This window comes from Dermacentor albipictus, unplaced genomic scaffold (genome assembly GCF_038994185.2).
Source record: "Dermacentor albipictus isolate Rhodes 1998 colony unplaced genomic scaffold, USDA_Dalb.pri_finalv2 scaffold_17, whole genome shotgun sequence".
Taxonomy (NCBI): domain Eukaryota; kingdom Metazoa; phylum Arthropoda; class Arachnida; order Ixodida; family Ixodidae; genus Dermacentor; species Dermacentor albipictus.
In genome coordinates this window covers 6,155,763-6,163,021 of record NW_027225571.1, presented here as the reverse complement: position 1 = coordinate 6,163,021, position 7,259 = coordinate 6,155,763, and positions in this window count along the sequence as shown.

Sequence of the window (7,259 nt, the reverse complement as noted above, 5' to 3'; positions counted from 1 at the left end):
GCACCGCTGATTTGGCATAAGATACCTTCATGTCCCCTTCTCTTTATTAATCACCTATTCCGTTCAAAGCTTCCTGCAGCCGATGCTTGACAACTTCTAGAGACTTGTTCGATGTCTATATGCAAATGTCATGTGCATACATATACATATTTATGTCTGCTGGAAGTACTGCTGGTAAACCTGCTATTGCTGCATTGAAGAGAAGTGGACTTAATACACTTCCTTGTTGAACTCCTTTTTTATGGTGTATTTGTCGCTTTGGCGGTCGTTTCTATTTATATATACCTCTGTCTCTCAGGAAGTTAGCGATCCATTTGAGTACTCGGCCATGCACTCCGATAGTTGCGAGTCCAAGCAGAACGTGAAGGTGACTATCCGAGTCAACGGCCTTCTTAATATCAATAAGCACAGCAACAGCAATGTTCCCACAGCTAATCTCGTGGTCAACAAACGTTACCAAGTCAAAGATGCAGTCCATTGTACATCTGCGTTTTCTGAAGCCAGCCATTTGATCTGGTAGACAACTGATGGATTCTCTCCACCATTGCAGTCTAATATCGATCATCTTTTCCATCACCTTTGAAACACAGCTCGTTAAACTAACAGGACGGAAGGAGTCAAGGGACAGTGGCGTTTTGCCAGGTTTTAGCAATGGGACTACGTTAGCGATCCTCCAACTCACAGGAACATGTGCTTCCTCCCACATCTTGTTGAAGACGGGTAGGAGAGTGGACGTACCTGTTGGGCCAAGGTTTTTCAAGGTACAAAAATAGATGTCAGGACCAGTCACTGTTCTTTGGCGTGTCTTCGAGAGAGCGTGCTGCAGTTTTTTTAGAGAGAACAGGATGTCCAACTGGGTATGAGGTAAATTGCAAGCATTTTAAATCTGTTGCTGCACCAAGAAGATAGATTGATCTTGAATTGATACAGGATTTGCGAAATTTACCAGTGTTGCGGAGACCGTGTTTGCAATTTCGCGTTCAGATAAGCCAAGAGCTGTAGCAAGGCTTTTGAAGGGACTACATTGTGATACCGGATGACCAAGGGCGTTTATTAATCTCCCGATTATCGGCAAGGGAGTGAAAGGGGTAAGTGACGTAGAGAACTCATGCTAGCGGTGCTGTCCCAGTTTTTGCATGTCCCGGTTAGATTGTCTGTGTGCAGCTTGACTTTCTTGGTAATCTTCAAGCCGTCCGGAACGATGAAACCGACGCTCTGCTCTCTCTCTAACGGCTCGGAGTCGTTCATTGTCTGCGTCGACACTGTATTGTCCTTCCGGAACAGTGGGTGTGTCGCGTAGCCCTAGAGTAATTGCTTAGTACCGATGAGAGGAACGTGTCCAGGTCATTTACTTGGTTCAGTACCGCAGAAGTATATTCTCGAAATAGTTGCCAATTAGTGAGTTTGGTTACTCTGGGAGATCTTGCCGGATGCATAAAGGAATGCGCTATGAGAATTGGGTAGTGGTCACTACCCCGCGTCTTATAATCTGTGCACCATCTAATACCGCGCGTAAGGTCAGGGGAGGCTATAGCAAGATCAAGACAACTAGCGTAATTGTAGCCTGTTAAAAAGGTAATCGATCCGCACAAGGCCGCATGAGTCTATAGCCTTTTCTAAAGACCTGCCTCTAGAATCAGTGTGGCTACTGCCCCAGGTAACGTTATGAGCAATGAAATCCCCGCAGAATAGGACTGGTGCTTGAATCCTTTGAAAGAAATGCATGAAAGTTGACTCAGTAACGCGCGATGCTGGTTGCATGTAAACGCAAACAATGGTCACTAGCAGCTTTCTAAACTGAACTTTGCAGGCAACGAACTCAGGCACATCAGAGTCCGCGGAGAAGGGAAGACCTGAAGGTAAATCCTGTCTGACGCATAACATAATTCGGCTAGGGTTCGGAATTCGTGAAGATGAGTACATTACATCGTTCGAAAGACATGAAATTACGGTCTACACTTGCTTCTTAGGACACACAACAGGGAACCTGTATTGCGACATAAGCTTCCTGAAGTTTGCACTCTTATACCGAATGCCATTTGCATTCCATTGAAATACGGTTGTGTTTCTAAAAGAGCTATCCATCTGGCGAGTCATTATGCTATGTTGTAAGCTACTTTTGTAGTACCAGCGGTTCTAACATAAGAACAGCGCTCACCTCTGAAAAGTTGCTTGCCATAAGAAGCGCCCGCAGAATTGCTTTTAACGTAACAAAGAGCATAGACATCACCATATGCTGCTGAGATGATTCCGCTTCACGTGAGACGTGCGTAGATGCTTGTGTTCTCAAAGGGATGAATGCCTGCTGAGACTCATGTTGGCCGTCGACAACACTTGCCGACGTCTTTCCCTGGCTGTCTTTCCTGCTTAGTTTGCCCTTCATCGCCACTAAACTATTAGCCACCATCGCATACGTTTTCTTCCACTCTGCTGATTGTAACGAAGGAGCTGCTTTCATTGGGTTGGCAGCATCTGAATTCGGAGGAGGCAAGCCTCGCTTCGGGGTCTGACCATGTTATATTTCTTGTCGCCTGAGTAATGAAGGCACTTGATGCTTGGGACATCTAGCGTAGGAAGCTGTGCGGTCTCCGTTGCAGTTGGCGCATTTGGGTTGATTTCTAGAGGTGCAGGCTTTGTAATCATGCGCTCCTGCACAGATCGTGCATCGCAATTGGCCTTGGCAGGACTTACCAACGTGGCCAAATCACTAGCATTTGTAGCACCGAGTTGCAGGTTCTAAATATTCTTCGACTGGATCACTCGTGAATCGAAGTAGGACGCGTGTTGACAATGGTTTGTCAGGCAAGAATTGAAGGATGACGCTCCCAAGTGTATGTGGTTCCACTGTTCCATCTTTTGGCCGGAGCCATCTGGTCTGCCCCTTAACGGAAATGACGCCGCTAAGTTGTAGGTACTCAAATAGTTGGTAATCAGCGTATTGAATTAAGCATGTCTTATTTTTCCTAGATGTTTTGTGTACGATGGTGGTACGTACAGTTCGACTGCAAGGCCTGCAACATGAGTTAACTCGAGTAGTTTCGCAGAGGCAGAGAGAGAAGACACATTGACGGAAAAGCTACCTTCCCTCGTTACACGAAATGATTGTACCTTTTCTCTTGAAGTGGTAATAATCTCATAGGCCAACTTGTTTGGATTCACTTTCCAAAACGACGCTTCCGGGTCGGTGAGCTTGAAAATCACTGGTATTCTCGCTTCGCGTGATTTCTTGTACGTGACCGCGGTGAACTATCCGTTTTCTGCTTCCATGTCGGCGGTTTCAACTATTGTGGCATCATTGCACGGCTCATGATCGTCACTACATGCCCTTTTGGGAACGTTCATCTCGAGGTCAGCACCCTTTGTCGCACTTGGGTTGAAGTGGTAACTGCCAGCCGGCTGCACAGCGGGCACTTGCTGTTCTGCCAACTCCTTCCGTTGCCGTGGGAGCCTCTAGTATACGGCTTCGAGGCCAAAAAGACCTCCACCCACCGTGGTTGCTCAGTGGCTAAGATTTTGGCTGCTGAGCACGAGGTCGCGGGATCGAATCCCAGCCACGGCGGGCGCATTTTGATGGGGGCAAGATACCAAAACACCCGCGTGCTTAGATTTAAATGGAGGTTAAAGAACCCCAGGTGGTCGAAATTTCGAGAGTCCTCCGCTACGGCGTGCGTCATAATCAGAAAGTGGTTTTGGCACGTAAAACCACATAATATTTAAAGAGACCTCCCACCTGGTGAGGCGGGAAGTCGTCGACCGAATTTTGGCTACTGAGTGCTGAGGTCATGCGAGGAAACTCACAAATTAAGACGAAAAAGCGGGTCCCTGAGAAACTCACGTCCGGTGGTGGCATACTTTCTTTGTCTATGCGACGTCTGACGCCGAACAACGGATTTTCTGCTACACGAGCTCATTGCTGGGCTGTGGCTGTTGATCACACTGCTGTGTAAGTTGACGTAGGTGCAATAGAAACGACATATTGCTTATGATGTGTGCATCCATAACCAAGTTTTCGCCTGCTACTCCGCCTTGCTCATGCAAATTATTTATTTATAATGCGTGGGTACCAGGTGACTGACTGTCTGGGAAAGGACAGGAGAGGGAAGTGGAACTAGGAAGGGGCAGGATGGCCGGAAAAAGATGCCTGCCGCTAAGTCCGCAAGGGTCCAGGCCAGTGCTCCTACAACCCCTCTGCGTACCCCTCTCCCAATTTTTTGTTTTCGTGGTAGCCTCAGGGAAAACTGGTGCAATTAAGAAACAAAAATTGTTTGAGTGGTATGCTGTCGCGTCTTGGACCCCGCCAGGCTCCTTGTGCATGTACGGTACACGCTCGCAGCTGCTCGCCGACTGCCGGCTTAGCTTTCAGACAAATTACTTTTACTGACCCTCCTCACTTATTGGAAAATTCCAGGGAAGAAAATGCGGTGTAGCTTTTTGATTATACTTCATTCGGTTTAGGCCTAAGCCGGTAAACGTGCGGGAAATGGGAGCGGCCGGGTGTACATAACACTTTCAACTAAACCGCTGGTTGTTTTCCTCTGAAATTTCGCACAGAAGAAGCATGTTCAAGTCAGCTTGGCCTAATGCCAATATTTCGGGAATTGCTTACCGGATATGTCCACAGTACATCATGATAGGATGTCACCTGCGCGATGCCACTCCCGACACGTCCGTTCGACTGACGATGATGATGATGGTGATGATGATCAATGAGCACTCTTTGTAGCGGCCGAGTAGACTGCTGTAACGGAACAGTCGCACCATCTTTCACAGATACGGTGAACAGTGTTTTCACCGTAGCAGCACCGGATGGCACAATCGTTCCGTTGCCGCATAAATTAATATTTGGGAGTGGCATCTCCGCAGGTGACACCAACTATGGATTTATTGTGGACGAAAATTTTGGGGTGGAGTAGGAGGGGGAGGGACAAGCAATTCGCGAAGACACGGCAATAAATTAAAGTCGTTGCATAATCTTGCCTCTGTGCGAGATTTGAGCGGGAACTAGCCCACTGTTCAGTAGGAAGCCATGTGTACCTAGCGCTACTATTTATGGAAATGTTAATAGTTTAGCACTAAAGATTTGGTTGGTTTTCTCAGCTTCATTTCATTATCAAAATTTCGGAATCCATTGCAGGTGCCTTTGTGCTCAAAAGTAAGATGCCACTTGAGTCTACCCTAGACGAAGGGCTCATCCACTAGACCGAGTCTCCACAATGTGCAATGAACATAAGCGAGGCCAAACAGCTGTAATAAAGGAAGCGCAGTTACGCAATACTCGCTGCGAGCTGTTTCTTATTGCTTCTCAAGCTAAGAGGGGAGACCCAAAAGAAAACGAACTTTTCACGCCTTACACGGGCGTGCTTCTATGTCCCGTCAAAGGGTGTCGCTAGCTATAGCCCTTTGCTGTCAGTGCCTTGACGGAAGCCATATTAGAAGAGAGTCGTTCTGTGCATCGCTTTGTTTTTAAGAGGTTAAACGTGACACGTCGGTGAAGCCATCATGTGTGGTCGTAAAGAGTAGCGTGCCTGCATTGCAGTTTATTTTATTTCGTGTGAAAACGTTCACGCAAGCTCATGAAATGCTTCAAGAAGCCTTCAAGGAAAAAGCCAAGAACCTCACTCAAACCTACCGTTGTTATCGCCGATTCGAAGATGGCAGCATGAGGGTTGAAGATGAACCTGGTTCGGCTTAGCCTTCAATCAGCTAGACCGACGAAAATGTTCATTTGATTCGTGAAAAGTTCTACCAAGATCGCCGAAGGACAACCGACGAGTTATTAGACAACAAATGTTGCTGTATGCTTGCATGCGAACGAATTTTGACGCGTAAATTAGCAGATGAGGTGAATTGCAGCGAAATTTGTAATCAGACTGCTTCACAAGGGAACAAAAGCAAACTCGGTTGTCGATGACAGAAAAACTTTAAAAAATCTAGTTACCGCAGTCCGAGATTTTCTGTCGAAGGTGGCAACGAAAGATGAGAGTCGGCGCTTCGGCTATCACCAGGAAACGAGACAGAATTCAAGTCAGTGGAAGACCCACAGATCAGCACGAGCCAGAAAAGCAAGACAAGTTCGGACAAGCGTCAAAACAATGATCGTCTTTTTCAACGGCTGGGCCACTGTCCATCGTCAGCCCGTCGAGCTGGACAGACGATTAATCAAGAGTTTTGCCTAGGAGTTTTAAGGCTCCTGCGAGAGGACATCCGAAAGAATCGACCGGATCTGTGGTGGAATGGCGCCTTCATCATGACAATGCCCACCCCTACGCACACACTATGCGCTGAGCGTGTGGCAGTATCTGATATCGCAGCGATGGATGGTCTTTTCCACCCACCTTACTGGCCGCACCTGGCAACCTGCGACTTTAATTTTCATTCGCCAGGATGAAAAAGAAAAAAATTGAAGGGGTAGCGTTTCCATAATGTACTGGGCGTAAAAGTACCTTCGCGGATGGCTCTCGACAGTGTCACAAACGAAGAATTCTTATAGGATGCAAAGAATAGTGGGGGAAAAAGGAGTTAACAAGTGTATTTCGGCTCGAGGAAACTACCGTAAAGGTGACGAGTTTGCTTTTCCCTTGACCTTGAGCAGAAATGTTTATATATGTAAGAACGCTCTGTTATTTATGAGTACCCCTCGTACGTACAAACCACAGTGAATAAATACATACACCTCGCCGCCAAACCAGAGCCATTGTTCTACGCACTAGGCCACAAATGCTTTATTTTTGTTCATGACATTTACTACAGTAAATTGGCATGCGCAGGTAACAGCACCTGTTTAACAAACTGACACCAATGGCGGTGCAGTCAAGTAATAAAACAATCGCCAGATGTGCACACTAGTGACATTAAGAGTGGCCGGCACAATAGCACAGTCACGCACACACGCACACACATATTAGGGACAACAGTAAGTACACTGCTCGTGACTTCCAGGGGAAATAATTTCTTAAAAAGTCACATCTTGCAATAAAGCAGTGGTAAGGGTATCTAAGAACCCCTCAAAGGTTGAATACGATTACGGTCAAACGCCATCATCATAAATATTTTTAGGCTTACAGCCATTTGAGTGAAATGCGCCCTTGGGGGAACGATCGGTTCGGCGTTCCAGTCTATCACACACATTTTTCGCAATATAAATAAAAAAGATATGTTGAACGGTACATCCTTATCACAAGTTGGCAGGAGATACCGCGAAATACGAGGATTGATGTCGAAGTCGTTCTTTAGGGGTTGGGCGCATGCCCCAATGGCAT